This window comes from Schistocerca piceifrons, chromosome 3, assembly GCF_021461385.2.
Source record: "Schistocerca piceifrons isolate TAMUIC-IGC-003096 chromosome 3, iqSchPice1.1, whole genome shotgun sequence".
Lineage (NCBI taxonomy): Eukaryota > Metazoa > Arthropoda > Insecta > Orthoptera > Acrididae > Schistocerca > Schistocerca piceifrons.
Window position 1 is genome coordinate 213,421,738 of NC_060140.1, and position 22,567 is coordinate 213,444,304.

The 22,567-nt window shown below is 41.1% G+C and overlaps 1 protein-coding gene across 1 annotated transcript in view; it reads right to left on the reverse strand.

Moving 5' to 3' along the window:
• LOC124789567 (endothelin-converting enzyme homolog) overlaps positions 1-22,567 on the reverse strand; it is a 600,524-nt gene that overhangs the window by 90,223 nt on the left and 487,734 nt on the right. The gene's annotated exons all lie outside the window — the stretch shown is intronic.

Consider the following 22,567-nt stretch of genomic DNA (forward strand, 5'->3'; position numbering starts at 1 on the left):
AACTAGTATGTATTGTATACAGTGTAATGTAGCACAACACAATATCAGAATTCCTAACCAACTTATAATCTGCTTCCACAAAAACAAAAATACGAGGGTTGCCCAGAAAGTAATGCTCCACATTTTTTTATCCTGAGCTGAAAACAATGTTACAGAAGCAAAATGTTACGTATGTATTATTTGAAGTCTCCTGAGTGAGCATGCCAAGTTTCCATCACTTCAGACAGATAGTGTAGCTGCAAGACAGTTTCAAAATGCCGTCTGTAGATGATGTACAATACATGCAAAATGCCCTCATTGAATTTCTCACTGCAGAGAAAGAAACTGTGGGGAATATTTACAAACACTTGTGCAAAGTCTATGGAGCATCTGCTGTCGACAGGAGTACAGTTAGCCATTGGGCACGGAGGGTGAGGTGGTCAGAAGGCTGTTCGGGGGAGCTCCATGATTTGCAGCAGTTGGAGAGACAATCTATAGCTTCACACCTGACACCCTCGGACTTCCACTTGTTTGGACCATTAAAGGATGCCTTTAATGGAAGACATTTTGAGGACAATGAGGAAGTGATTCACACAGTGAACCACTAGCTCTGCCACCAGGACAAGGATTGGTACCTAGAGGGCACATACACACCCGTTTCGCCCCGGAGGAAGCCCACAGAATGGGATGTGGATTACGTGGAAAAATAGGGTGCATAGGTAAAGCACCAATCTTTCATGTCTGTAATTCTCATTCCCCCCACGAACCATGGACCTTGCCGTTGGTGTGGAGGCTTGTGTGTATCAACGATACAACCACAACGGAGGGATATCTGTTGAGAGGCCAGACAAACGTGTGGTTCCTGAAGAGGGGCAGCAGCCTTTTCAGTAGTAGCAGGGGCAACAGTCTGGATGATTGACTGATCTGGCCTTGTAACACTAACCAAAATGGCCTTGCTATTCTGGTACTGTGAATGGCTGAAAGCAAGGGGAAACTACAGCCGTAATTTTTCACGAGGGCATGCAGCTTTACTGTATTATTAAATGATGATGGCATCCTCTTGGATAAAATATTCTGGAGGTAAAATAGTCCCCCACTTGGATCTCCAGGCGGGGACTATTCAAGAGGACGTCGTTATCAGAAGAAAGAAAACTGGCGTTCTACGGATCGGAGCGTGGAATGTCAGATCCCTTAATCGGGCAGGTAGGTTAGAAAATTTAAAAAGGGAAATGGATAAGTTAATGTTAGATATAGTGGGAATTAGTGAAATTTGGTGGCAGGAGGAACAAGACTTTTGCTCAGGTGAATACAGGGTTATAAATACAAAATCAAATAGGGGTAATGCAGGAGCAGGTTTAATAATGAATAAAAAAATAGGAGTGTGGGTAATGTATGATGGGATAAAAGAAATTATTCAGGTAGTGAAGGGAGACGAAAATTTAATAGTCAGGGGTGACTGGAATTAGAGAATAGGAAAAGGGAGAGAAGGAAACATAGTAGGTGAATATGGTTTGGGGCTAAGAAATGAAAGAGGAAGCCACCTGGTAGAATTTTGTGCAGGGCATAACTTAATCATAGCTAACACTTGGTTCAAGAATCATGAAAGAAGGTTGTATACATGGAAGAACCCTGGAGATACTGACAGGTTTCAGATAGATTATATAACGGTTGGACAGAGATTTAGGAACCAGGTTTTAAATTGAAAGACATTTCCAGGGGCAGATGTGGACTCTGGCCACAATCTGTTGGTTATGAACTGTAGATTAAAACGGAAGAAACTGCAGTTTCAGGGAGAGCATAAGGGAACAATTGACAGGAGTGGGGGAAAGAAATACAGTAGAAGAAGAATGGGTAGCTTTGAGGGATGAAATAGTGAAGACAGCAGGGGATCAAATAGGTAAAAAGACGAGGGCTAGTAGAACTCCTTGGGTAACAGAAGAAATATTGAATTTAATTGATGAAAGGAGAAAATATAAAAATGCAGTAAATGAAGCAGGCAAAAAGGAATACAAATATCTCAAAAATGAGAACGACAGGATGTGCAAATTGGCTAAGCAGGGATGGCTAGAAGACAAATGTAAGGATGTAGAGGCTTATCTCACTAGGGGTAAGATAGATACTGCCTACAGGTAAATTAAAGAGACCTTTGGAGATAAGAGAACCACTTGTATGAATATCAAGAGCTCAGATGGAAACCCAGTTATAAGCAAAGAAGGGAAAGCAGAAAGGTGGAAGGAGTATATAGAGGGTCTATGCAAGGGCGATGTTCTTGAGGACAATATTATGGAGATGGAAGAGGATGTAGATGAAGATGAAATGGGAGATATGATATGCATGAAGAGTTTGATAGAGCACCGAAAGACCTGATTCGCAACAAAGCTCCAGGAGTAGACAACATTCCATTAGAACTACCGACAGCCTTGGGAGAGCCAGTCCTGACAAAACTCTACCATCTGGTGAGCAAGATGTATGAGACAGGTGAAATACCCTCAGACTTCAAGAAGAATATGATAATTCCAATCCCAAAGAAAGCAGGTGTTGACAGATGTGAAAATTACCAAACTATCAATTTAATAAGTCACGGCTGCAAAATACTAACACAAATTCTTTACAGACGAATGGAAAAACTAGTATAAGCCGACGTCGGAGAAGATCAGTTTGGATTCCGTAGAAATATTGGAATATGTAAGGCAATACTGACCCTACGACTTATCTTAGAAGCTAGATTAAGGAAAGGCAAACCTACGTTCCTAGCATTTGTAGACTTAGAGAAAGCTTTTGACAATGTTGACTGGAATACTCTCTTTCAAATTCTGAAGGTGGCAGGGATAAAATACAGGGAGCGAAAGGCTATTTACTACAATTTGTACACAACCAGATGGCAATTATAAGAGTCGATGAGCATGAAAGGGAAGCAGTGATTGGGAAGGGAGTGAGACAGGGTTGTAGCCTCTCCCCAATGTTGTTCAATCTGTAAAGCAAGCAGTAAAGCAAATAAAAGAAAAATTCAGAGTAGGTATTAAAATCCATGGAGAAGAAATAAAAACTTTAAGGTTCGCCGATGACTTGTAATTCTATCAGAGACAGCAAAGGACTTGGAAGAGCAGTTGAACGGAATGGAGGAATGGATAGTGTCTTGAAAGAAGTATATAAGATGAACATCAACAAAAGCAAAACAAAGATAATGGAATGTAGTCGAATTAAGTTGGGTGATGCTGAGGGAATTAGATTAGGAAATGAGACACTTAAAGTAGTAAAGGAGTTTTGCTATTTGGGGAGCAAAATAACTGATGATGGTCGAAGTAGAGAGGATATAAAATGTAGACTGGCAATGGCAAGGCAAGCATTTTTGAAGAAGAGAAATTTGTTAACATTGAGTATAGGTTTAAGTGTCAGGAAGTCGTTTCTGAAAGTATTTGTATGGAGTGTAGCCATGTATGGAAGTGAAAGATGGACGATAAATAGTTTGGACAAGAAGAGAATAGAAGCTTTCGAAATGTGGTGCTACGGAAGAATGCTGAAGATTAGATGGGAGATCACATAACTAATGAGGAGGTATTGAATAGAATTGGGGTGAAGAGGTGTTCGTGGCACAACTTGACAAGAAGAAGGGACCGGGTGGTAGAACATGTTCTGAGGCATCAAGGGATCACAAATTTAGCATTGGAGGGCAGCGTGGAGGGTAAAAATCGTAGAGGGAGACCAACAGATGAATACACTAAGCAGATTCAGAAGGATGTAGGTTGCAGTAAGAACTGGGAGATGGAGAAGCTTGCACAGGATAGAGTAGCATGGAGAGCTGCATCAAACCAGTCTCAGGACTGAAGACCACAACAACATCAACAACATTAGTCAAATAAGCATTAAAGTGGCCGAGTGCCCAGCGCACTGGTTTATATAAGGCTGTTGTGCTGATGTGAGGCAGCCTCTTTAGGCTGGCCCTAGAGGTGCTTGCTGTTTAATTCCGCATGCTCACTATAAAAGGTTACAACACTCTTTCCCCCTCAGGGAAAACTTTTCACCCTGGAGATGTCCATGCCTACACTGGAAGAGAATATGCTCTGACATGGCAAAGGCCTGGACAGGCGCTGTGCCCACTCAGGCAACACCAGTGATGGAGGCGCCATGCCGTGTTGATGTCCACATCTGGGCAGGCACTCAGTGATGGAGGCAGCATAGAAGACAAAGGTAATGGCAAATGTGGTGGCAGAGGTGGCAGCACCATTGACAGGGGCTGTGGAGATGGAAGCGGCCTGGCACCAACTACTCTGCCTGGCATTGGCAGCACCTAGAACAGAGACGGTGCAGGAGCCGAAGGGGACACGGACCGCATCGCAGGGCTAGACGTAGATGGTGGAGGTGACCACGGGGGTGGCGGGGCCTCTGTCACATGGTCATTCACATGTGGGCAGAGCTGGTCCTGACAACAAACCATCGGATATGCACACAACACAGAGGCGGCAGCCTCAGCAGTGATGGATGACTGCCAGTATTCAGTTACAGCGTTGACCAAACACGTGGGCTTGGAAAGCAGAGCCCAGATGGAACTGCTGTGATATCAGTGTCAATGGATGGACGGGCACCAGCTGGACCAGATGAAGCAGTGTGTGGGTCTGGCAGCTGGGAAGCAGCTCACCTGGGATATAGTTGCCTGCTTGAATAAACCTATATGAGCTCAAGAACCTATTGTGGGTTTCCTCAGGAGAAGACAGCATGATGTACTTTTTCATCTGAGTTTTGAAAGTACAGACCATCCATTTTGCCTCAACATTAGACTCGGGATGAAATGAAGGAGGAGTAACACGCTGAATGCCATTGAGACAAAAACTGTGAGCCACTGTCATTTCAAGCACATACAGTTATTCTTCTAAGGAAAAAATCCTTGTGAGAGCTGTGACTGTAGCCACTGTGGATGTGTGAGAAAGTGTCAACTACAGAAAGCCAAAAATATTTAAGGAAGGTACTCACAAAATCAGGATATTATGCTTCCAGGGGTGCTGGGGGCAGGCCCCAGGGAAAGAAGAGGCCTGTGTGTCACGTGATGGATGGTGCACTGCAGACAGGCTGATTGTCAATAACCAGCCAAAACACTTGGTGGCAGGCCAGCAATTCCAGCGATTATGTACAAGAAACTTCCCAATGGTCCTGGTCAAGAGGACATGTGATGTCCCACTGATTTGTGGACAGGATGACAAGCCTGGGTACCGACTTTTCAGTAGGCAATAGTAACACACCTTCAAGAACTGAGAAGTGATGGCGGATAGCTTAGTAATTACACAAGGGATCTGATGCTCGGCTTTGTGATTTATTCTGCCAGCCATGGTGAACACAGTGAACAACCTGATGTAAGAAATCATTGGCTGCAACAGCTGCTGGAATCTGGTAATGGGAAAACAATCCATGGTATTTTGGGCTTCAACATCTAAATGGTAACACAACAGTTCATCCAGATAAAATGATGGATTGGGGCAAATTGGCAACTGAGAATGAGATCTGTATTAGCATGTTTTGCTGTGGAACAGAAGCGAATCTCATAGTTATGAGTGACAAAAACAAAGGCTAGTGTTGTTGGTAATGAGGCGCTTTGTCCGGAAGAGATGCTGAAGGATGGAAAAGAGAAACCATAGATATATGATCAGTAATCAAATGAAATTTAGAACAGGAAAACATAATTTTTTTCACATACACAATAGCAAGGGCTTAATTTTTTATATGTGAGTAGCACTGCTGTGCCTGATCCAGGGTTTTGGAAGGATACGAAATAGGGTGTTGAGAACTGTCTGCATATTTGTGAGTGAGAATGGCCCCAAGGCCATACTGGGATGCGTCTGTGGGCATAACAACATATTGGCCAGGTTGGAAGGTAATCAAGCAATGTGCAGAGGTATTTTTGACTCCTACCGGGTACAATCATGCTCATAGGCAAGCACTCAGCAAAAAGGAACATCTTTACATAAGCCAGCAAGAAGGTGCTGAGCATTGTGGCCTTACCAGGAAGAACTTTACGGTAGTACGTAATCTTTCTGAGAAAGGCCTGCAACTCTTTGACACTGGTAGGAAGTGGTAAAGCTGCAATGACATAAACATGCTAGCGTAAAGGCTTCATGCCACAACGCGAAGCTTCAAAACCAAGGTAGATGATAGATGGCTGAAAAAATTGCAATTCATTCAAATTATATTTCAATCCAGCACCCTGCAGCACCAAAAAAAGGGCATGAAGGCTCAGCAAGTGTTCATCTGTGGAGGAACCAGAAACCACAATTATCATCCAGGTAGTTACTGCACACCAGCACGGAGGTAGCGGGTTGCTCCAAAAATCATTGGAAAATAGCAGGGGCACTGGCTTTGTGGAATGGCAGGTGCTGGTATTGGTATAAGCCAAAGGTGGTATTCACTATGATGATACTTTTGGAACCTTCGTCCAGAGGCACTTGCAAGTAGTCCTCTGACAAGTCTGTTTTGGAAAAATATTGGCCCCTGGAAGGCTGTGTTAAGAGTTCATCCTGTTGGGGTAAGGGTGAGGTATCAATAACAGAATGTGAATTTTCAGACTTTCTAAAATCACCACAGAGCTAATGATTGCCATCAGATTTTGTGACAGTTCCCATCAGAGTAGATCATTTACTAGAAAAACAGGTGTGATAACATCCTATTTGACTTGCTCCCATGGAGCTATTGGGATTGGGCAGGCACAAAAGAAATGGGGATGCACTGTCAGTTTCATTGTGATGTGAGCCTTGAAACTGGTAGCACACCCTAAACCTTCCAAAAATAGTGAGGAAAATTCCAAGCAGAGCGCATCCGTTTGTTGGTACAGAACGTGATCAGATACCAGATGCACTTTGTCAGGCATAGAGAAACCAAAAATTTTGAAGGCGTCTAACTCAAATAAGTTTTCAGTGTTGGCATTATCCAGTATCAAAAAGTCAAAAGGCCATACAATTGCTTTATACACTATGGGAGTAGAAAACTGTCCCAATGTGGGTATTTGTTGTTTGTTGTAACTCACCAACCAGCGAAAGGCAGGGGACAACACAGTTGATCCAAGATGCATACAGCTTTGAGAATTTAACAGAATCACAGCTACATCCATGTCTATTCGCACTGTGCTGTTGCTGTTTAGCATGGCACAGCCCCATGCCTCATGGAAATGGCGACTGCATGGCTGTGACATCATCCCCCCCCCCCCCTCCCCATGAGCTAATCGACTGCGGATGAGGAGGAGAAGCAATGGCAGCCACTTCACACCGGGCTCCTGATTTCCTGCTTCCCTAGAGAGCTCAAAAGACTGGGCAACGTTTGGAATTCTCTGTGTGAGAGCGATTTTCACATTGTAAAGTGTGTTCAGGAACTTCTCTATCACAGGCCAGTGTATTATAGCATCACAATCTACTGTATCAGCATATGAGTCCTGGTGAGCTCTAGTAGCAAACTGGCAACAATGGCTAAGCCCATGAAGTTCTGCTGCCCAAGTTCTGTATGACTGTTGTGGCCACTTTTGACAATGGCAGAACTCAATGTAAGCAGCAGTAATGTAAGTACATTTGCAGTGATAAGCAGAGAGCAACAGACACATTCCGTCAAAAGAGAGACTGGCAGGTTCGTGGAGAGGAGTTAGCTCACACAAAGGGTGATCAACACGAGGAGAAATCCATGACCGAAAGAAAGCCTTATACACGTTGAGGCTGACAACACCAAAAGCCTGAAAATATTACCAAAGGCATTTTTTATGCATCCCAATCTTCTCCAGAATCATCAAATGGAAGAAATAGTTTCAGACTGCATCATGAGCAGTGAAGCCTGGCCTATCAACAAGGCTGCCAAATTGTTTAGTGCCATGGAGAGATGCTGCTGCTGGTTTGTGAGAGCTCGCTGCTGTTCGACTAGGAGATTGAAGAATTTCTTCCATAGATATATTGGCCATAGTGAACCACAAAACAAAACATGTGGAATAGAATACTGCACTTGCCTCCAAAAATGTTGTACAGGGGTTGGAACTTAAATAGTGGCAACTATTTATTCATAACTGATACAAAAGAGTTACATGTTTGCACCTGTTACTGTCCTTCAAAGTAGTCACCAGTGTTGTGTAGAACCTGTTGCTAACGATGTGGAAGGTGTATTATACCGTTAGCAGAGCCTGTTCAGCTGATGGTGTGAACGGAGTGGTCTGCTGCCTGTCGAATTTCTGGAACAGTTCTGAAGCGAATGCCATAAAGTGGTTCCTTCATCTTTGGAATCAAATCAAAGTCACAAGGACTTAAGTCAGGGAAGTATGGTGGATGGTAAAGTACTTCCCAGTCCCATCGACCAAACAGACCAGCCATAGCTTGCACTGTACGCACCCGCGCACTGTCACGCAAAATGATGGGTGGGTTGCGCAGAAAGTGTCACCGCTTCTTTTGCAAAGCTGGTCGAAGGTGATGCTCCAAAAACAAACAGTAATACCTCTGGCACATTCAGTCTTGATCCATCTCCATTGTTCCTGTTTCGAAAACATAGTGAGACCGTTACGTTAGACCGCTCGCTCACAAGTGACTGTGTTTCCCTCGATTGTGCGTATGCTGATGACATGGGATGGGAGAGTCCATTTGCTCGGAGGTAAGGTAGGTATGTCAACAACGTGTGCTATCAGCGACAATAGCAGATTCCATTGCATAGTGTCTCCACAGCAGTGTTGCCACTATTTAAGTTCCAACCTACATAACACTGCACAAGACAAAATCAGAATTCCCACTAACCAACTTTTAATTTGCTTCCGCATACATGAAAATACTTATACACTGAGTGATGCAGTAGCCAGTACAAACACACAAAATCGGAGAGTACATTAAGGCACAGTCTAACAGTAAAGCATTTAACAGTAACATACACATTCGATTGGCTGAAGGCCTGGTGCGCTGCTTTAGATATGGTTGTTTTATACATGGTGCTGCACTTGCTGCACTGTCTGTTCAGATTAACAAAAAATATTTATAATAAAAAATCACTTTCTAAATTCAGTAAAACTTAGCCATTACAGCACTGTTATCAAACCTTAATATCTGTAAGGGGCAGAAACTTGAATTTTGAATAGGAAGAGGGATATTGAAGAAATTCAAAAAAAAGTAAGATTATTAGGAAAATATTAGGCCCTAAAATTACTGAGTGAGAAATTTACAGGCTGAGAAGTAATATGGAAGTAGAATAATACACAGACATACATGGTGACAAGAGAAAACGATGACTTAAATTTTATGGCCATATTAAAAGAATGGCTACCACTAGGTTGACAAAACAAATAGTAGAATTATACAAAAACAGATGTAAGGCCAAAACAGAGTCACTTAAATGGCTCACTGCAATTAAGGAGGATCTTAAAAGTAGCTGGTATAGCTCAGGCAGATGATTCAGACAGAAAAGCATTCAGACAAAAGATATTTGATTGGAAAGATGAACAGAGGGAAATTAGAAAACTGGCTGGGACACCGTGGTTTGATAAAAGAAAGCAACTTCATTCTGAAAATATGAAATAAATTTGGACACAAAAGAAGGCCATTGACAGATTGTACCTGGTGTAGTCCTATTGGGCCCATACATGAATAATAATAATAATAATTAAAAAGGAAACACAACTGAAATTACTATAAAGATGTCATTTCTGCAAGTATAATATCCTCAAAAAAATTATTCCTTAATCATTAGTGAATGATTGTACACAGAATAAGCTAGTTTGTTCATTCTTATATTGTCAATACTTTTTAGCATCCAACTGCAAATATAGCAGAAGTGGAGCTTCTGTAAGTCTACCATGTGTGTCTTCCAATTCATACTTTCTTGTACTTTTAGATGAAAAAAACTGAACAATTATTATTTCTTAGAGTACACTGTTTGAGTAGGTTACAGTTAGGACAGCAGTGAACATAATGAGTATCACTGAAATTTAATAATGAACCATTTGCCAAAAACAATCTGGCTTTTTAATAAAGGTACAAGTAAGAAAAAGCTGTCCCCAACCTTAAGATGCACCAAAGCGAGTAGGAGGATTCAACTGACTTACAGTCTAACCATGATGTTTTTTCTTTATGATAAAGATCCTCAAGCTTGAGACATCCTTCACTTCTGGCTACACTTCTCTCATTGCTTTCTAAAATATTATTACTGCCAAAGATGCAGGATGCACAGACTCCTAAATAGATACTGTAGATGTGCAGTGAGTAAACCTAGAGAGTAATTTCCACAAAGTTGGGTACATCAATGCACAATGCATCAATTCACAGATGATATATCTGTGGTCTGGACTCACAGCAAAGAAGAACACCTTCATTTCATTTAATAGCTTGACTCCTTTTCCAAATTCAAATTCACTTGGGCCTTTCCCAAAGTCCAAAACACCTTCCTTGAGGATATTCTCCATCTTGTTGAAGATCACCTCCAAACCACAGTTCATGTAAAACATACCAATGCACAACAACACTTGCGCTTTGACAGTTCTTCTTCCTTCCACGTCCAATGTCCCTTCTCTACAGCCTAGACATGTATGGTACACTTACGTGCTCCACCACCAGACCCCTCAGCACCTACACTAACAACCTCACTTAGATTTTCCTTTCCCATAACTACTACACGGAGCATATCCCCAAACAAATCTCTTGGACAGCATCCTCCTCACACACTCTGATTAATACAATTCCCACTTCTAAAAAATTCCAATGTAGTCTCCTATCACCCCCCTAAACTCTGTAACATTCTTGTCAATTCAGACAACATTACCAGACACTACCTCTCACCTAAGGTTCACATCCATGCAGTTGTTCCCACTGTAAAGCCTACCCCTTGCGTCCATCCACTAGCACTTACCTTGAACCTTATTGCTAGTAAATCCTGCAATATAAAAGGCAGAGAAAAGTATGAAACCACACACAGTTTCCTATGGAAATTATCACCAACGAACTGTCTGAGCCCACGAATGGGCATAGAATACCTGTTTGTGTTGGGAACATTAACTACCTAATTGCTGAGCATGCTCTGCAATACAACTCGAGGGTCTTGAATCACTACTATGCTATGTGGACTATTTAGATCCTTCCACCTGATACTAGTTTTCCCTGAACTCTGGAGCTCTCCAACATATCCCCCAATTCCACTAACTTCCTCACTCCCTTCTTTATTGAATTATAAACTGTTTTATTTATTTACGTACTCAAAACTTTCTTAACTGCATGGACGGTTCAGTGTCAGATGGTATAGCATGAACTGAACCATATTTCAATGAGACTGCTGCTTCTCATCCTCAGGTGCTACAGATGCATTGCTGTTGTGGTTCACCAAATTGTGTGTTGGCTCACTACAAAAGTGCTGCTGTCAAGAGGAGGACTATGAAGTCATCTTAGACAAATTCTGGAAGACATCAACATCCAGAGCCTTCTCCCGGAGAAATGGGCCGTGGTCTTTGCATGTGTGGTGTGGCTAGGCAGGGTGTTGGTGCCTGGCTTAACTACAGGTATCAGCATGGCACGGGTATCAGCACTAGTGGCATTGAGGGATCACTGTCACAGACAAAAGGATACAAAGAGATTAACAAGTACGAGGAATCAAAGAGAGGAGAGTTAAGCCTGAGACCAACATCTTTCACCCACAAGCACTCTGGCCCCATGGATTCTGGCTGCACTTTCCTGTGCCATGCCTATGAAGACTGCAGCAAATTTTGCTGGCAGGGGATTCTAGATGTTGATGTTCTCTATGATTTGATGACAATGATGTTATATAGGCCGGCTCCTTGGCATCTGTGCTTTTCTAGAGAGCCAGTGCATAAATTGGCAAGCCACAACAGTAATGCGTTAGTAGCACCTTAAAATGATGAGTAGCTATCTTGTGGAAATATTGTGCAGTTTACACAATACCATCTGACACTACATCTAGGAACCATTCAAGCAGTTATGTTGAGAAAGCCTCAAACAACACTTCCTTAATCACTTTTCTGACCAACATTAACACCCCATCTCCTCCCTTGTTTCTTCTCACTCCTCTCCAGTTTTTAAGTGAACATTTGAGTTGGTCATTTCTCTTTATCTTGCACTGCAATCTTATGTTTGCCACCCAGTCCTTATATAATATCTGGACTGAATCTCACACAGTGCTTACCAGTGATCTCTATACTGCTTATTTGCAGAATTCTGTTCTCTGTACAATGAACTTCAGTTTGAACACACATTCCTGTTGTCTGCATTGTTTATCATACTGAGGTAACAAAAATCTTTTAAATAATCTGTACACAATTAAGAACTATTTGTTTATTTCAGGTTATAAAGCATTTCCTGTATTGGTGTCTGAAGAATGAAGCTATCAGAGCAGCAGAATATTGCAGAAGTCCATCAGAAGACTCTCACATAACCAGAATAATTCTTGTCTTCATAAAATCTATGAATTTTACAATTTTTATGTGGTTTTGTTCCTGCAAATAGAATTAAAAAATTCAGGTCTCTAGAAATATTTTGTTTTGTTTTGTTATCTTTTCCGTGTATATCCTCAAGAAACTGGCAATCACTTACAACGTTGTTCCCAAAATCAATTCTCTGTCATCTTTTATGCATCCTTCTATGTCAGAACTAACTGCATGTAGTATTTGAAAGAGCAGGTAGTAGCCCTAAAAATGTTATATTTAATGTCCTATTGAGAAAACATTGTCAAATTTTTAGTATATGCCTCTATGACATTAAGTGTCAACATAAAAGTTGGTAGGCAATGTATTATTTCAGGCACTGAGCATGTAAATTCGTTTTTCGCTTTGGATTGAGAAGCATATGCCCTCACAAATTTTAGTTTAGCTCATTCGTAATTTTTCTTGTCAGTAATGGTATGCCTGAGTTAGCACTGTCAGCATACTACAAAAAGCATCTACATTGTTTGCAACACATGATTTTGCAAACAACATGTGATTAAAGATTTGATAACATAATATCTAATTTACTGATTTTTTTTTTCTACATCTTTTCGCATTGTTTTTCACATGAATGGAATGTATGAATAAATCAAAACCAATTAACAGTTCAAATTTTCTCAAGCTTTCAGCTGTGTCAAGTTGTAAAACATCCAAGAACCTTCAAAGGAGTACTTCTCAGCTTGATGACGACCGAGGAGCTCTCATCCAAAAGGTTGTGGATACTCAACCACTTGACAAGGCTGGAAGCTCGAGAAACTTTTATTAGTTGATATAACCATGAACCACCCATTGTAGATATTTTGATCAGCCTTCAAATGTCTGGATCACATCATAGTTTTGAAATGATATAACACTACTGTCACTTTTTTGCAGCAGTTTTCAAACATTCATTTTATACCTCCCATGAAATATGAACCATTCAATGTAATGTGCCCATGTGGGCACCGAGTTGGAAAGTATTTGTATTCTAGTGAAACTCCATGCATGCCATGTTTTAGTAATGCAAGAAGTGAAAACAGCTGCTCTTTGACGTCCTTTTACATATGTATGGTGCTTAACTACTGTTGGCAGAGGAAAATCAAACAAGCAAATAATCCTAATAAACATAGGTCTGGAAACTGAAAGATTCCATGATACAACATACGCCTGTTGTATCAGTGCAGTCATGAGAATGCTAAAACACTTTTAATATCTAATGCTACAATTTTGGTGGTGTTCCTTATGTTGAAAGGATGCATATGCAGTATATGCATGCTGGTGCACTGGCACATTTTCATGTGGCTGTCGGGGAATATGTAGCATGAATCTTTGACAACACACTTATCGGTCATGACTCGCCAATGCCATGGCTTCCCAGGTTCCCCAATTTGAATGCATCAGAATTTTTTGTCTGAGGATATTTAACAGTTTTGGCATATTCTAATCTTTTCGATAGTGTTGAACTCTGTGAACATAATACGGATGATTGTCAATATATTTGGAAAATGCTTGCAATTTTTGAACATGTACGGGCATCAATGAAGAGGCATGCTGATACCTGCCTTCATATGAATGGTGACCATGTGGACCACTTGTTGCAGGGTGCTTCTGTCCTCAAGTGCACAGGGACAAGGTGCTCATGTACTCAACTGTAATATGTCACATCAGGGAAACAACTGGTTTCTGGACCTATGTTTATTAAGATTATTTGCTTATTTCATTGTCCTCCACTTGCCCCTTTTGGACCGAGCGAGGTGGCGCAGTGGGTAGCACACTGGACTCGCATTCGGGAGGACAATGGTTCAATCCCGCGTACAGCCATCCTGATTTAGGTTTTCCTTGATTTCCCTAAATCGCTCCAGGCAAATGCCGGGATGGTTACTCTGACAAGGCACGGCTGACTTCCTTCCCTGTCCTTCCCTGATCCGACGACACCGATGACCTCGCTGTTTGGTCTCTTCCCACAAACAACCTGTACAACCTGCCCCTTTTGTTCATATCTTTCATAATCTGATATCCTGTAGATCATTGGTGCTTGCCAACATATTTTGCCCCCTCCTCTCACTGACACCTCCCCCTTCATCTTTGTTTCCCCATGTCCTCACAATGGGTGGTTCCTCCCATCCTGGGCTCTGAGTGCTTTCTAACTTTTCCCCAACCTATCCCTCTTTCCTAATGTGGAGAATGAACTAATAGTTCCAAAAGCTAGGACTGTTGTTTTCCCTTTTAATGTGTGTAGACAGTAATGGAATTTCACCTTCTGAAGGTAAGTTATAGACAGCCTTTCTCTCCTTTTTGTAATTTTATAGTCTTCTTAAGAGAATTTTGCTTTCAATACAATTAATTTACGACTCAAGTTGACATGGCACGTCCACATCAGACACCTTTTCCCAGGCTACAACAAATTATGCACATTTTCCGCTCTTTGGTGGGGAATACAGTATGAATCATCTAAACCTTGCACCACAAATATTGCAGAAATGGAAAGTGCTATTGATGTGAGGTTTTCATACAATGGATTGGTGGTCACGGGCTCGTATTGTTAGCCAATAAACAGGTTGCAATAATACTTAGAAAGTGTATTTTGTACAAACATTTGCTTTTTTAAATGGAACGATTTGTACTGACATTAACAAACTAAAAGTACAGTAAATTAGAATGTCAGTGTTGTTTGTTGCAGGATTCTACTGCGAGTCATTCACGAGATATGTGTTTTGAAACGTTCACACATTGACACTTGTACAATACCTGTGGTAACACACACAAAGAACAACACAAGTGTGTACATTAGTTATATGGATTCTAACTAGTAGTGAGACCTCACATTATAGGTTGTGTTCAAAATGACCACTGGCAGCAGCAATACATGCTTCCAGTCTGGTATGGAACAGCTGCTGTACACAAGCTAGCATTTCAGCGGACATGTCCAAGCAAGCTGCAGAAATATGTTTTTACATATCTTCGGGTGTAATAGGTATGTCCTTGTAGACAGTGTCTTTCAGCTCTCCACAGAGAAAACGGGCCTATGAACTGATGGTTCACTATCCCACACCACACATTGAAACTCCATGGACGCTGACACTCCACCTGACGAAACCAATGGTGATTGTCAACAGATCAATAGTGCATGTTTTGGTGGCTTACCTGGCCATGTTTGGTAAACCAGGCTTCATCACTAAACATGATACTTGATACATCTGAGGTATCCTGTCTTAATACCCATGTACAGAAGTTAACATGATTCCCATTATCATTTCCATGCAGCTCTTGACAGAGAGAGATGTGATAGGGATGGAACCTGTGTCAATGGAGAAGGTGTAGAACACGTGCCTCACTCATGCTCACATCCTTATGTGATTGTGTAAGAGCTAACATGTGGATCGACTGCAACAGCAGCAAGAATATTAATTTCCTCCTCTTCTGTCACACCTGTTACACTATAATTTTCACTAACCGGTTGAAGAGGTTGACGAATAACTGCAAAGATGGTTGACATCTATTGGGATATCTTGCTGCATACACCATACAAGAACAAGCTGCATTCTTCCTACACTCTCCATACACCATGAACATGTCAGCTTTTTCTGCATTGGTAAATCTCTGCTTGGACAGTCAGACCTACTGCTTGGACAGTCACACACTAACTGACCATCAAGTTGAAATGTACTCGAGAGACACACATGCACACTGTAAGCAAACATAACAACATTGTGCCTAGCAACTACGAATGTTGAAAGCCACAAAAAAAAGTTAGTGTGGGAACTTTTCAAAATATGATATCTAGTGAACGACTTGCACTAGAATCCAGCAACAAACACCACTGACATTTTAATTTACCATACTTTTATCAAACAATGGAAACTCCAGGTACAAATATCATCAATGTAAGAAAAGACATATTGCTGCTTACATGTCAAGTTGCAGACAGGCACAATTAAAACACACTCACATAAATCTTTCAGCCCCAGCCTACATCATTAAAACACACACACACACACACACACACACACACACACACACACACACACACACACACAGAGAGAGAGAGACGACCATCAACTCCAACATCTTGGGTCAGAATGCCATCTCTGCTGTGGCCAAAAACTTTTTGTGAGTGTCTTAATTGTGCCTGTCTGCAGCTGGATGCATCCTCTTTATAGTAAATAGCAGTCTAAATTTCCTACGTTGTTTACTACCTTACTTTTAGTTTCTTACAGTCAATAGGCATTGTTCCATTTAAAATATGTGTGTTTACACAAAAAATACACTTTCAAAGCATTATTACAATCTGTTTATTGGCTAAGACTATACACCCTTGACTACTAACCCATTCTGGGAAAACCACACTTCAATAGCACTTCCCATTTCCTCAATATGTGCGGTGCAAGATTTTGACGATTCACCCTGTATATCCCACCACAATGCTATTTCTGCATCAATTATTGATGTAGCCCTCATTTACAGCATAGTGCAATCTTTTGTGACATGACAGTAGCATCAAGTTAGCACTCGCCAAATTAGACAAAATATAGTCCCCAGGGACTCGCACCTAGTGAGTACATGGCTGGCGACCACAGGGTCCCAAGCTGAGTCCTGGCATTGCTTCCACTTACTTATGTCTGGCTCCTCACTTTTAACTTTCATATTTGGCCACCCTCGGCCAACTCCTGTTCTTTTCCGACCCTGACGCTATTAGGTTTCGAGGGCTAGAGATTTCCAACCTATACTTCTACTGAGTCGAATATCTCCCAGGATAAGGAGATTACCTTCTATCAAGTGCCAACGGCCTTTTAGGAGGGCGGATGAGTGGCTAGAAGGGAGGGCACTCTCTTGCCCTTGGGGTGGGAAACTGCTCCTAAAGGCGGAGGAGCCACAAGGTGGCCAACCGCATAGAATGGAGAAGGCAACGGGAAACCACTCCATTAAAGACCCGGGCCAACAGCTTATGATGGAAAGCTCTTTGGTTAAATTCTCCAGAGGTAAAATAGTCCTCCATTCGGACCTCTGGGCGGGGACAACTAAAGAGATACCGAAATCCAAAAGCATTAATGTAAGAAAGATAGCAACATGGAACATCAACTCACTTCTTTTTTGGTAAACTGGAAAACTTGAAAATGGAAATGAAAAGAATGGATATTGATGTACTGGGAGTCTCAGAAATGAGATGGCCAAATGCTGGTGACATTTGGTCAGGGGATTACAGAATCATACACACTGGAACAGCACAAGACAATTCCAGGATTGCAGGAGTGGGAATTATCCTCAACAAAAAGATGGGGTTAAGAGTAAAAGGATTTGTTCAACATAGTGAGAGGATAATTTCTGTCTGATTGGAAACTAAACCAAGAGACACAATCATAATGCAAGTATACATGCCAACTACGGGGCACGAGGATGATCAAGTCGACATGATGTATGACCACCTTGAAGAAGTAATTGGCAGAATTAAAGGAGCTGAAAACCTCGTCATCATGGGAGATATGAATGCTGTTGTTGGGGAAGGTAAAGAAGAGGGTGTGGCAGGGAATTTTGGATTAGGATTAAGAAATGAAAGAGGGGACAAACTTGTAGAATTCTGCCAAAGAAATAAACTTTGCATTACAAATACCATCTTTAATCATCATCCAAGAAGAAGATATAGTTGGAAAATGCCTGGTGACATTAACAGATCTCAAATTGACTTCATATTAGTGAAGCAAAGATTTAAAAACCAAGTTAAGGACAGCAGATCATATCCAGGCTGTGATGTGGAAAGTGACCACATACTCATGATGACGACTGAACTAAAATTCAAGAACACTAAAAAAAGAAGTACATGTAAATGGGATTTGACAAACCTGAAAAATCAAAATACACTGAAGCACTATCAACTAGAAACAGACAAGAAAACAAATACAAAGGGCTGCAATGACATCCAAAGCAGCTGGGAAAAAATAAAAACTAGTATTTTAGAAGCAGCAGAAGAAGTAATAGGAAACGAAAGGACAGAGAAAAGGAAGGAATGGATCACTAACGACCTACTAAATATGATGGAAGAAAGAAGGAAATTAAAAAAATTCTGTGAAGAGGGAAGACCAAGAGAAATACAAGAGTCTGAAAAACAAAATCAACAGAGAGGCAAAACAAGCAAGAGAAAAATACCTGTATTTCAGTTGAGGACAACATGAGAAAGGGAAATATTGACAAGGCCTATAAATGTGAGAGACATTTCTTTGGAGACAGAAGAAACAAGTGTAGGACTGTGATGGATGAAAATAGCAATATGTTGGATGACGATGACGAAGGTGCAAGAAGATGGAAACAATATATAGGAAAACTGTACAGTGGACCAGAACTGTCTGAAAAGATCATGGAAGAAGAAACAGAAGTAGATGCACACAACATAGGTGAACCTATATTAAAGGAAGAGTTTGAACTAGCTCTGAAAAATCTGAAAAACAACAAACCGCCAGGTATAGACAATAACCCAGCTGAACTTCTGAAATCTGGAGGAGCAAAACTGAATCAGGAGTTGCAAAATCTTGTTTTCAACATGTACGAGCAGGGTAAAATTCCTACAGGCTTTGAGAAAAACATTATGATCTCCATTCCAAAGAAGGCAAATGCTACAAGATGTGAAAATTATAGGATGCTCAGCCTAGTTACTCATGCCTCTAAAATAGTAACCTCAATTTCCTAAAACCCATAGAACAAAAAGTCAAAGCTACACTCTCCGAAGACCAGTTTGGATTCCGGAAAGATAGAGGAACCAGAGAAGCAATATTTGCTCTAAAACTAATAATAGAGAAACGACTAGATAATAGCCTGACAACATACATAGCTTTCGTAGGTGTAGAGAAAGCCTTTGATAATGTTAAATGGGATAAGATGTTTGAGGTACTCAAAAAATTAGGAATAGACTATAAAGATAGAAAAATTATATGGAACCTGTACAAAAATGAGACATCAGTTATCCGTGGACGGACAAAACAAGAAGAGGTGCAGATATGGAAAGGTGTCCAACAAGGTTGTGCACTATCCCCTGTTATCTTTAACCTATACATTGAAGAGGCGCTGAAAAAAGTAAGGGAAAATTCACAGACAGGTGTAGTAATTCATGGCCAACAATAGATATGATAAGATATGCCAATGATATAGCTGTCCTAGCTGAAAGTGAAGAAGATCTTGTAGTCCTACTGAATAGAATGGATAAAGTTATGGAGGAAGAATATAATATGAGAATTAATAAAGCAAAAACAAAAGTAATGGCATGCGACAAAAAAGATCAAGTGAAAGTCCAAGTTCATGTAGGCAATGAACTGCTTGAACAAGTTGATAAATTTACTTATCTGGGCAGTAATATTACCAGGGATGGAAGGAGCAAGGCAGAAGTGAGAAGTAGAATTGCTCAAGCAAAGGCTGCTTTTAACAAGAAGAAAAACATCTTAACATCTAAGAGCATCAGCCTCGAAATCAGGAAAAGATTTTTGAAATCATTTGTGTGGAGTGTGGCATGCTATGGGTGTGAAACATGAACTCTTGGGACAGAGGAAGATCAGAAGTTAAATTCTTTTGAAATGTAGTGCTATAGACACATGCTCAAAATAAAATGTATCGACAAGATCACAAACGAAGTGGTTCTCGAAAGAACAGGTGAGAAGAGAAGCTTCTGGAGTTTCATTGTTAAAAGAAGCGTGCAATTTACAGGCCATCTATTAAGACATGAAGGACTCCTGAACACAATCATAGAGGGATATGTCGAGGGAAAACGACCAAGAGGAAGACCACGGCTGAGGTACATGGATCAAATCGTGAAAGATGTGGGATGTAACACCTATAAAGAAATGAAGAGAAAAGCTGAAAGACGCGCAGAATGGAGACAAGCTGCCATTGTAGCTGTTGCAAACCAATCCTTGGATTGACCACAACAGAAGAAGAAGATAGTATTGCTGAATTAGAAACTGTATAGGAGTGATGCTTTTAACACCGGCCAATACTCTGTTCTTGGAAACAATGAAAATAAATCTTTATATCTTATGTCAGTTTCTGAAGGATAAATTTATGTTGTGGAGGAGAGTACAAGCTTTTTCAGACTAATTATCAACTGTCTACCAAAACAAATATTGTGCTGTTGAATAATAATCGCTATTTAACAGGAACAATACCTTACTTCATAAACATCCATGAAACAGTGTGTGATGTGCAGAAAGACCAATAAGGGTGACTACATAGGGCTACAAGAGATGAATCCTAAAATGTGGCACTGGAAATGATTTAGCACTCGCTACAAAAATCTTTGGGGCAAGGATCCCCTGAGAGTTGTGTAAGGATCAGTAACATACAATGCATTCTGAAGAGATGCAGGTCATGTCATTTCATTCCATGCTGGTGCCACAGGTAAGGGACAATGAGTGGGATTGCAGAATACACCTTTGTGAAGAGGCTATGAGGCACAGTAAAAGAGGAAAGGCAATACCGTGTAACCTGTACATATTTTGTGACTGGTGGCAGAGGGGGTGGTCGGCCTTGTTATATGGACTGGGGCAATGTTAGTACAGGGTTATCACAAATGATTGGAGCGATTTCACAGCTCTACAATAACTTCATTATTTGAGATATTTTCACAATGCTTTGCACACACGTACAAAAACTCAAAAAGTTTTTTTAGGCATTCACAAATGTTCGATATGTGCCCCTTTAGTGATTCGGCAGACATCAAGCCGATAATCAAGTTCCTTCCACACTCGGCGCAGCATGTCCCCATCAATGAGTTCGAAAGCATTGTTGATGCGAGCTCGCAGTTCTGGCACGTTTCTTGGTAGAGGAGGTTTAAACACTGAATCTTTCACATAACCCCACAGAAAGAAATCGCATGGGGTTAAGTCGGGAGATTGTGGAGGCCATGACATGAATTGCTGATCATGACCTCCACCACGACCGATCCATCGGTTTTCCAATCTCCTGTTTAAGAAATGCCGAACACCATGATGGAAGTGCGGTGGAGCACCATCCTATGGTACGTTTAGCTCCCTGCTTGCATTATTCGTCGACTTCCGCGGGCTACGCTTGAAACTTGCCCGCACGTGTTCAACCGTTTCTTCGCTCACTGCAGGTCGACCCGTTGATTCCCCCTTACAGAGGCATCCAGAAGCTTTAAACTGCGCATACCATCGCCGAATGGAGTTAGCAGTTGGTGGATCTTTGTTGAACTTCATCCTGAAGTGTCGTTGCACTGTCATGACTGACTGATGTGAGTGCATTTCAAGCACGACTTACGCTTTCTTGGCTCCTGTTGCCATTTTGTCTCACTGCGCTCTCGAGCGCTCTGGCGACAGAAACCTGAAGTGCGGCTTCAGCCGAACAAAACTTTATGAGTGTTGGCCCATAGCAGAAACACAAAATGGTGAAAGGAGCAGAAGAAGAATAGGAAAAAGAAGACCATGATGTTTTGTTGTGATCTATCATCAGCTGCCATCCACTCTGTCAGCTGCTAACCACTCAGTAAGTACTTACATAAAATTGTTTTAATTATAAACTGTACAGCTTATGTAATATTACACTGGTTATAAAGCACATACATTATGATAATTATACTTTTTTCCAATATTCCCTCTTCTATATACAAAGTTGCTAAAATATGCTAGTACAGCTAGCAGCCAGTTTGAAACCTGATAGTGGAAGTCAAGTTCATTGCTGGGGCTTGGCTGACAATGGGAGGTCAGATACTGCATGGAATTTCTACCTGTCAAATTATTTATTCAAGCCCAAGGCTATCTTTTGAGCCTCACAGCAATGTCACCAAACAAAGGCATAGACATTCACTGTTGGTGATCTGTCTGTCAAACGGACATTAACTCAGAGGTCCCCTTTATGTAAACTGGGAAGAGTAGGCTATGTGCTGGTATCAGATTTCATCTGTTACCTTCCTTCCATTCAACTCTTCTTCATAACAATATTTTGAAGAAGGGAACAGAAAATTACTTCCATTATGGCCTTAATCAAACCACTTGCAATTTATTTATGTTTCTACAGCACAGAATAGAAGTTTGGTTCCATAATCTTAGAATAAATATCTGCAGGCTCCTGCACCCTTATGTTACAATGTATCAGTCTTACCAATATTAATGCAATACTTTTTCCTGCTGCTCACTTTCAGCTATTGGGAAAATTGCAACTGGTCTCAATAAGAAATACCAACACTGTCTTGTG